Raw genomic sequence first — 10640 nt, forward strand, 5'->3', positions numbered from 1 at the left:
CATGATCATGGGATTGCATGAAAAGACGGGATGGTTCCCTACAGCATGACGCCTGATTGCAATAACAGTGTATGAATGACTGCGGTACATACTCGATAAAATGACTCCACCTTTTAAACGCTAAATGCTGATTACTAAAAGATAGAATCTTTAAAAAATCTAGATGTTACTAGTATTATACGACGTAAAATGCATTAGATTTAGAATTGTGCGTTACGGAATATATATCTAATATTTAAAATAGAAAACAAGTATTTGCAACGCCAAAAAATGTATCAATTTTGAAAATGATGTCGTCTAATAGTAGTAGTAGTACAATTCAATAAGTATATTCAGTATTATACAATATTTGTATTACATAATCGATAAGAAAGTGCGCTTGGCTATTTGTATTATACTAAAAATATTATTATAATTATATTCGTAGCTTTCTATTACAAAATAGCATTAAAAAATTATTAGATAAATATCATAATTACATATTTATTTAAAATATCTCATGCGAGAAGTAAGGACAACGTGGTTCCGAAAACAAAACGGGAGCAAGTGGTAATATCGTAAAAAGCGCCAATAATATGGCAAATATAGGATCACAAAGGAAGAGATAGAGAAAACTGCGTCCAGCAATGGACAAGAGAGAACAATAAGTTGAAGAGAAAAGAAACAACCTCTCCTTCATGTCCAGCGGTGCACTTCTCCTTTTTAATTCCTCTCTCTCTCTCTCTCTCTCTCTCTCTTTCTCTCTCTCTCTCTCTCTCTCTCTCTCTCTCTAATCTCTCTCTCTCTCTCTCTCTCTCTCTCTCTCTCTCCTCCCCCCTCTCTCTCTCCCACCCCTCGCCCTTTTTCTCGAACACACATACATTTTAATAATTATAATTAGATATATAAGTACGAGTAATTTAAAAAAAATGAATTTCACACATTTCATGATCATTGATTTGTATTTGTTCTTTTTTACATTAGGTTGAGCACAACTGCGGTTGGAAAACGTCCTTAATTTAAAAATAGACATTAAACTACATTTAATTCTTTTATGTAACATATACTATTATTATATTTTGAGGTCTAGCAGCGCCAAGTTTGTACTTTTACCTTTTAAAATAAAGTACATGTTACATATGTGGCAAGAAAATATATTCCTTTCAAAATTGGCGCAATTTCAAAGAATTTGTTTCATTTTTTGTATACTGTAATAACATTTGTGTCGGTTTTTGTGAGGCAAACACACACACTTGGCGCTATTATCCCCTTTTTTAGAAAGTTAATTTGTTGAGATATTATCACGTCAAATTGTTTTAATAACAGTTTGAAGTCGTTTTATTACAAGAATTTGCAAAATTTTTTCATATAAAAATCTCCCATAAATCTTATATATTCTAACTTTTCAAAAAATATATGTATCAAGTATATTATTATTACATTAAAGTATAGCATATTATATATAATGTATATTATTTGATCAATCAATACGAATAAAAATATTCTTTACGTACAGTGGAGTGACATGCTGAAAAATTTTCGCGAATATGGAAATTTTGAGTAATAGTAATTTTATTCATTAAATAGGTTCTAACCAAAATAAGTTTACAGATGAGCTTGTTGCACGATCCGTTGATCGGAAGGCATATGTTATATAATGTTTATGCAACTTTTGTCAATACGGGTTTTATTTTCCTGAAGAACATCACTGTGAAATTTAAACGATTTCGTCGTGTCTCATAAGAATGCCCCATATAAATATGTACAAACATGCATGTATATGTACACATATGAAAGAAACACACATGAAGACCTTGGATTAGTCGTTCCCAAGATATCGACATGCTTATATGTCAACAAATTATTTGAAATTCAACAATATTCTTGGTTCTTGATCTATACGTTTAAACTGTAACCTGTGCATAAAAGTAATTATATCATCAAAGAATCTAACAATTATCCAACGTCAAAGGTGTCATTCTAATTATAAATTTCTCTTATTTTATAACAAATTCTAACTTTGACATAGCTTTCTGTAACTTCCTTAAAACTTTTAGTGATTGTTGTCAGTTTATTAAAATTTTATATTATCAAATTTTTACATTTTTTATGGTTTTAGATAGAAAAGTACGAAAGTAAAAGTTTCTACATACATTCAAAACGTGTTAACTACGATATTAATATAACGGAACGTTACAGTAAAGTAAATTGAAAAATATATCCAGGATGGATCTGAGAATTGATTCTAAAGAGGTGAACCAAAATGAAGAAACCGAAAACGACACCATAGAATATGAACACCAACAAATCGGTAAGACTTATACAGTTCCTAATAAACATTCATACCTTCATTAATACCTTAGTACATTATAATTTGCTCAAAATAATTAAAGCATTACATAATTCACCACGCAGAAATGGGCAAATTTTGATGAAAAATAACTTTGCCAATAATAATAGTGTCGAAATTTTTACAAATGCACTTTAAATATTTAGATCTGTTTTTTCTCAGATCGGTACTTTAAAAACGATGTTACTAATACTTTATAAAATTATGTAGATATAAAGGGTGGTGCAACAGATTTCAAAACTGTTCACGAAACTTGCGAAGTTCCACATCGTGAATTAAAAATTGTGCACCGATGCGTATAGCATTCAAAAAGTAAAACTAGGCCCATTATTTGCCTCTCTTTCGAGTTCTGAACTTTGTTCTTTCACTGAGTTATTCGTCGTTGCCGTAAAATAAACTTTTTTACTTCAACGTTGAATAAACCTGTGAAAAGGTTGTACGGAAGTCGAAGAAAAAGTAAATAATGTATGAAATGTTTCGGAAGCTGTGAATCCTATTTCTGCATAATTTTTATTGTGTGCCGTGCAACATCAAAAATTACGTATCAAATTTTAAGTTTTGTTGCATCATTATTTACGATATTGTAACTTATTGAAATATCAACAGCATTTTTTTCTCAGTGTAAAAAGATATCATGACGTAAAATGTTTTTTTAATCATGCCGGTACGATAATATTTAACGAAATTATAATATTTCAATGATTGCTTATTTTTGCAAATAATGCTGTAATTTCGATGAGTAGGATGTTTAAAAAATTATTAAATCCTTATTACCGTTTTTATGGTTATTTCAAAACAAGAACTTTTCTTAATATACAGATAAGCGCTCGAACACCCCGACAACTTCGAATCAGAATAAGAGAGACATAGATAATTTAATTAGGCCACACATATGCGAAATATGTAGTAAAAAATTTCGGTTTAAATCGTGGTTGGATAGACATAAAACAACTCATACCGGAGAAAACCGTTTTAAATGCATATATTGTGGGAAAAGCTTTAGGTGAGAATATAAGTGAAGAACGTATGTTACGGTAATTACGTAGCCCTTGAGTATCAATGATTAAACTATTAGGTAGAAAATAATAAATATTCTAACGGTCATTTACAGGTCAAGATTTTCCTTACAGGGGCATGTACTTTCACAGCATCAAAATGATGATAGGTACAAGGAAAATAAGCACCTATATAATGTAGGGGTAACACACACATGCGAAAAGTGTGATAAAAAGTTTAAGAATAAATCGGATTTAATTAAACATGATAGAATGCATAACGATGAAAGACCTTTTGAATGCAAATATTGTGGATTTAGATTTATGTAAGTATTTAATTAAGCAACAAAAGTTAAACTAATTGTTTGGCTCTTCAACATAAATGCTTAAATAAATTGGTAAATAATGATAAATATTACAACGGTCGTTTTGCAGACATAAACATTACCTAGATAGACATGTGAATGCACGGCATCCTAGTTCAAATGACTTTGATGTTATTATGTATCTAAAGAATATGTGTGAAAGTATTTCCCATACTAAGTAGTAATTGGGCTATCATATACGTTCGGAGCACAGAGGTAAAAGACATCATCCTTGCGCGGTATATGTTTCAAGATTATCATGTTTCCAATTCATTCTCACTGGATCGTCTTTATTTTTACGTTTCTATAAATAAAATATGAATAAGTTAAGTTTCCGCGTGTATTAAATTCTCTGCTACCAGAACTCGACAGAAATAGGTCACTAAATATGACGTTAGATTTCCGTATCTCATTGTTCTTTGTTCAAAGTCTTTAAAAAGAATCAAGATTTATGTATACAGACGAATTTGTCATTCATAAAAAAAATATTTAATTCATTATCATATTCCTATTTGATTTTATATTTCGAGTACATGTAATCATGATAATATTTTAACTGGTAAGGACGGTTGTATAGAATGTAAGAGATTCGTGTTCGACTCTCGGGCGAGACAATATCTTTCGCAAAAAGAATTAATTATTTACAGATTTCAAATTATAACTATAAAATAGTACAATGACGACTGATTATGTTTTACCTCTTTTGCGATTTTGCAAAATGGCAGTGGCATTTCAGTGTTGAGACGCGAGCAATTAGACATTATGCTTTTATATACGTCGTGTATATACAAAGTTCCTGAAGTTGTCGCGATTTTATTTGAATGACCCAAGTTAACATTGATGTTTTAATTAGAAACGAGATTGCAATGATGAAACGTTAAACTGTGATTATAAAAAATTGTCACACGATTTTCAAACTTTTGATTAAGTTGAGATGAAATCGTGTGAAGGATCTAATTTTCATAAACAATCGTCAGTCCATTTTGTTAATCGATGGAAGATAGCGATAATTTGCGTTAAACTGAGCTCTGTTTTCGGTTCTTTCGCGTGTGCCTGCGGTCACGCACCGTCCTTTGCACAAATGCCTGGGGTTTAATTTGAGAAGTCTATGTTTCGTTCTCGGTTTTTTTTACATTCACAACAGATACGACCGGATGTTACATCAGCGATCATGAATATATATATCTTAGAGTCAATAAATTGTGTTTTGTTAGCCGATCGGTGTAATCTCAGTTTTGATCGGTATCATTTCTACGAATGTAAAAGCAATTATATTTCTTCAAAACTAATCTTACTTAATATATTAAAGGCTTCGATCTCCGACTCCTTTTATTTAAGTTTTAAATATTTTAGAAATTTCTCTGATCAAAACTGAGGTTACGTCGGTCGGCTGACGATGAATGTAAAAAGTCATGAATGTAAAAAGGACAGAACATAGACTTCTAAAATCGAACACTATAGGTATTCCAACGCATTGTATCAGGGTGGCTGAGAATAACCGCATAATATTTCATGGGTGTGTAGAACATACTATACTGAGTCGAAAAGTCCTGTATCATTTTACGATTGCAGTAATAGTTAACGAGATATTAATTTATAAAAATATTTAAATTCGCCCGGCCCACCGTCGAATGCAAGCGCGCGGCTGGATAGGATCGCCCAGCGAAACGCGCCGGGCGCTTTCGCCGTCGCTAGGCGTTGTTTATAACAAGCGTTGTTTATAACAAGCGGCAATAGTCGTCGCTAGACATGAGTCGCGTGCCTAGCGACGGCGAACGCAAACGCGCGCGGCGCGCTTTGCAGGGCGGTCCTATCCAGCCGCGCGCTTGCATTCGACGGTGGGCCGGGCGAATTTAAATATTTTTATAAATTAATATCTCGTTAACTATTACTGCAATCGCAAAATGGTACAGGACTTTTCGACTCAGTATAGTCTGTTCTACCCACTCATGAAATATTATGCGGTTATTCTCAGCCACCCTGTATATATGCTGACAACAATTTTTTGTCAGTGGCGGAAATTGAAATTGAATATATTGTAATCGATCAACGAAAGAATTAAGCAATTTGTGATATTATAGTAGCGTACTATCTTAAAAGTATGTGTACCATATTCATGCTTATGCGCTGTAAGCATTTTTTGTGCTTCTTTAAATCTGATGGATTTTTATTGAAAGGGTAAAAAATAGATGCTAATTTTAACTCAAAAAGACGTTGATTGGATTTTTTAGACATGCAGAAATGTTAACATCAACACAAAAATGTTTATTTTAACATTTGCATGTCTCAGAAAATATATTAACCTTTTATTTTTTACAATGTAACGTCACAGAGTTATATGATGGCATCAGGTAATGAATGTTAGTAAATTTCACATAACGGGTTGTTCCAAAACATTAAAATAACGTTTAATGGATCTAATTGTTAGGTAATTGCGCTGACAGTATATTTATTATTTAAGAAGAAGTTTTAATAGATTTGTATAGGGTTTTCGAAATCTTTATATACGTATAATGATATACTTGGCAATGTATAGAGTTCATGCTTTTTGTATAGTTAATACGCTTTATGTGTACTTGCGTTTCTCTTTTATCCTTTGTGAAGTCTTTTTTTATTGATTTCACTTCTTTTTGTAAAAATTAGAGGATACTGTTTTCTTTTATAACATCGAACGAGTTCGGACGGCGATAGACGACTTAAATTAATTATGTCGCCGTCGTGTATAGAATATAATCCATTTTTATTTTTAGTATATTATATTATATTTTGTTAATGTATATTTATATGTATATTCTTTTTATTTATTATGTATTTATTTTGTTATTACTGTATTCTAATATATTTAGTTGTTATATATTTATTTTTAATGTGTAATAAAAATTATTCGATAACCGTTATTAGAGAAAAATGAAAAAATTACTAGGTAAATAAATTCATTTATTTATCAACAAAATTATATATAGTTTAGGAAACTTACAAATGGGAAAGGGAGAGAGAAAATTAGACTCAGCATTTTCGCTCTCTCTCTCTTTGCAATTTGTATATTTATTTATTTTTAAATTTAACAATTTATGAGGATTTCAAGCAACACGAATTTATGCAGTTGAATATTAGAAATACAGTTTTTATAGAATCAATTGATATCTAGGTTCCATATCCGATATGTTACATAGGGAAACTGAAAGTTTCGACGCAAATGTCAAAAGGATAAATGATAGGATATTTCAAAATATCAATTATATCGGAACATCCCTACTTGTCACGTAACTTCGAAACTTAAATGTTCTTGTTTTTCCATATCGCCAAATAGAACATGATTTTCCCTTTCCTTACAATCCAACAACAATAGTTGCTTTCCATTACCATACCTTTTCGCGTTACGTTAAACAGATATATGCAAAATAATTGGAGAAAATATATAATATTATGCAAAAACGTCATATAATTTCATTAAGAGACCAGCGAAAGTAATATTTTCAACGCCTGTTTATCTAAACTTATTACGTGTCTATAACACTGTGTTCATGATGCTACAACGCGGTCTGAGTTCTTGAATTTCAGGAATGTGTAATTAATATGTACACAGTGCGACAAATGTGTTCCCGGACAGGGCCTGAAAATCATAATTGAAACAACAAATATGCATATTTTTTGGTTTTATTATTCAAAATATTCTCCTCTGGCTTCAATACACTTATTACAGCGATTCAATAGTGATTCAAATGCATGTTCCAGCTCAGTTTGCGGAATTGCCTGTAGTGCCTGTGTACAAGCTGATTGGATGGTCGGAATGTCATCAAAAAAGCGTCCTTTCAATTTCAATTTCAATTTTGGGAATAATGAGAAGTTGAAATTGATTTTAGGAAGTTTGGATTATTTTCTGCGGCTGCAACGATGTCTCTGGAATGATTGATTCTCATTGATTTTTGATCGCTTCTTAATGTGTGTGGAACAAACTTCGCACAACCTTCGTTTTACCCAAATCTTCATGTAATATGGTTCGAATCGTTTCTCTACTGATATTTAAAGCCTCCTTCATCATTTTTAGTGACGCATTGCGATCGTTTGCAACAAAATCACGTACTTTTTCGATCATTTCGGGTGTTCGAACCAAAATTGGCCGTCCTGATTTTTTGTCATCTTTAAGGGTCTCTCTGCCTTCCAAAAAACGCTTATGCTACTCAAAAACAGCTGTACGACCTAGACATTGATTGCCGTAAACTTGTTGCATCAATCGGAATGTTTCTGATGCACTTTTACCAAGTTTTACGTTAAATTTAATCACTGCTCTTTGTTCCATATTAAAATTTCTACCTCGACCGAAATCTTGTTTAACATGAACTGTGATATCTTCGTTATATGTCAACCAAAATGAATGAAACTTTGACAGATGATAGGGGGAAATGTTAAACCTTTCAAATGCATGTTTGAACGCACAGATGTCGCCACTGGTTGCTGAGATGTGGTTCATGTCCGGGTACATATTTGACGATACTATAATACAGAAATGTGTAATTACTAATTAATATGTGATTTTTACGGAAAGAGTATAAATTGACTAGCTACATATTTTTTGATCCAAGAATTCGTATCAAAATCATGCACCGTTGACACAAGGCTTAATGCACACCGCGTTTTTCGAATAATTGCGTTTTCTAAATGTTTTTTAAATAGCCTATGTACTATTCGGTATATTACGAAATTTAGAACGAGAAACACTGTAAACATACAAATATGAGAGCTCATTTTTATACACACCGTAATTTTTTCTTTTTTTTTAAATTACATTATATTCCATACATATTGCTTGCGATTTTTATCTCCTGTTATCCGTTGATTGTCTAAAATGGATCTGTTTTGTCTTCTACATCTGTAATCTGCATTATTTTCGAAAATATCGGAATAAATTACACATAATAGTAGATTATTGATTCGATGAAACCTGGAGCTCGCGTATCTGAATTGAATGAAAGACACTCAATTAAATCATTCAGTGAAATTAAAAAAACATATACATACGTTATAAACGTACACTAAAAATCATTATTAAATAATCAAAGTCAAACTAAATGTCGACTTTTGTACTAACCCAAGAACAGTTTCACAAATCAAAACACTTGAGACAATTATATAATTCAAGTATACGAAGATAAATGATTCATATAAAATATATAATAAATTTTCGTGTGAATGGAAAGCAAAATTAATACTCGTTGATCTCACTAAATCAATAAAAAAGGATACATTCCATCCAATTGTTATTCGATGTACCCATTTACGCAACACGTGGTATTCCTTTGGAGCACCGAGTGCTTCCAATGTGTCGTCTACCATGAAGAGTTCATGTAAACATATCTTCAATTTCTTAAAAAAAAATCATTTAGACTGTTTATACAATATAAAATATAAACTATTAAAGTGTATACTCTCTTAAAATAATAGAAATTGCTATTGCAATGTGTACAAAAAGATGCTAGCTCAAGTGTTATTGCAATTTAATAAATAAATTCTTTTAAAAACAAATTCATGGTCGCAATAATATAAATACAAATCTTAATTTTATTAAACAAACTTTGTTTACAATAAATATTAATACATTAATATATATCAAAATATATATTAATGAAAATCCAAACTGATTTAAAAAAAAAAAACTTACAAATTCATATTCATCCAAAATAAGAAATTTGTTATTGCATATTATGACTTCTTTACTTTCAATTAAAAATCCATTTAAACGGAATTTAAGAAATATTCAAAGATCAAGTAATATTGGAAACTGAGAAAGAATATTTAAAAATTTATACCTTATAACGATAGAAACTGTTAAGAATAATTATAAGGATGATCAAGACAGTTAAAAGTTCTTCTATAAACATTCCCATATTACACTGCCATTGGTAGATGTAACTTGGATAATAAAGGTATATTAAAGTGCTCCATTTAGCCGAGGCATACAGACAAGAGAAATACAGCTTAGGTTGTCCAACTGGATATTCAAACAAACCCAAACCATAGAACGAACTGATAATAAATAATGGTGCCAGCGCTGACTGTAGCGATTTTGTCATAATTTTTCGGTCGTCGACTAGTAACTTGAATCAATTCTTGCTGCACGAAAGTAAACGTACGAGTTTAAATACTTTTTATAAAAATTTCAGAAATAGATCGTTTAAAAACTGCAGGAGAATTACACTGCGGAGTGCTTATATTGGAGGATAAAGTTTATACGTGTATCAACTAACAAGTACTGAACGAATAAGTACACAAATGATACAGAGTAAATTGCTTTGCTTGTTTTCACTATAATATCATATTCAGCACAAACAGCTTTAGTAGTTGCACTGTAGTTTCAGGTGTATTAAATGTTTAAAAAACGTCACACAGAGTCAGGTTGATAAGTTTATTATGATCAATACAATGTATGCGCGTCAAGCATCTATACTACTAGCTTCGATGTGCCCATTACTGATAGCGCCGCATCGTGTGATAACAATTTCACTGTTCAGCAAAAAACTCGCACACGATCGAATTATACGCATGTCGGACCATTGCATCGCGGCATCGGTCCGCGATAACGTTCGCGGTAAAATACCCGTTGCAACGCCTTGGGGATGATACTATGAGCCACGCGTTGGCTTACGCCTGGGACAACACCTTGAGCTATCTAGTAGCACCGCCTTAGGTGACTGCCTTGAGCCACATCTTTTAGCACACGCACCGTAAGATAAACTTAGAACTTTGCTCGTTTGCGAATTCACTCGACGTGCACAACACCGTGGTCTACCTCGGAATGAAATTGCCGATCTCTCGCAGTCTCGGGTTAACTCGCTTATTTCCGAAAACGCCCAATTCGAACCTCAATCGGCGAGTCGAAAATTCTAAGAGCCGCGATTAAATATTAATCGTATAATATTTAAATATATAATTATTTTCTCTATATTATATATA

At 31.8% G+C, this 10640-nt stretch overlaps 1 long non-coding RNA gene across 1 annotated transcript; it reads right to left on the reverse strand.

Annotated features, from left to right (window-relative positions):
• Positions 1-7330: 7330 nt before the first annotated feature.
• Positions 7331-8011, reverse strand: LOC108778216 (uncharacterized). The gene is made up of 2 exons (XR_001940841.1): positions 7657-8011; positions 7331-7589 (listed from the first exon to the last, which is right to left on the reverse strand). It is a non-coding gene; the product is annotated as an uncharacterized LOC108778216 (long non-coding RNA).
• Between the last annotated feature and the right edge of the window lie 2629 nt (positions 8012-10640).

This window comes from Cyphomyrmex costatus, unplaced genomic scaffold (genome assembly GCF_001594065.2).
Source record: "Cyphomyrmex costatus isolate MS0001 unplaced genomic scaffold, Ccosl1.0 scaffold497, whole genome shotgun sequence".
NCBI lineage: Eukaryota > Metazoa > Arthropoda > Insecta > Hymenoptera > Formicidae > Cyphomyrmex > Cyphomyrmex costatus.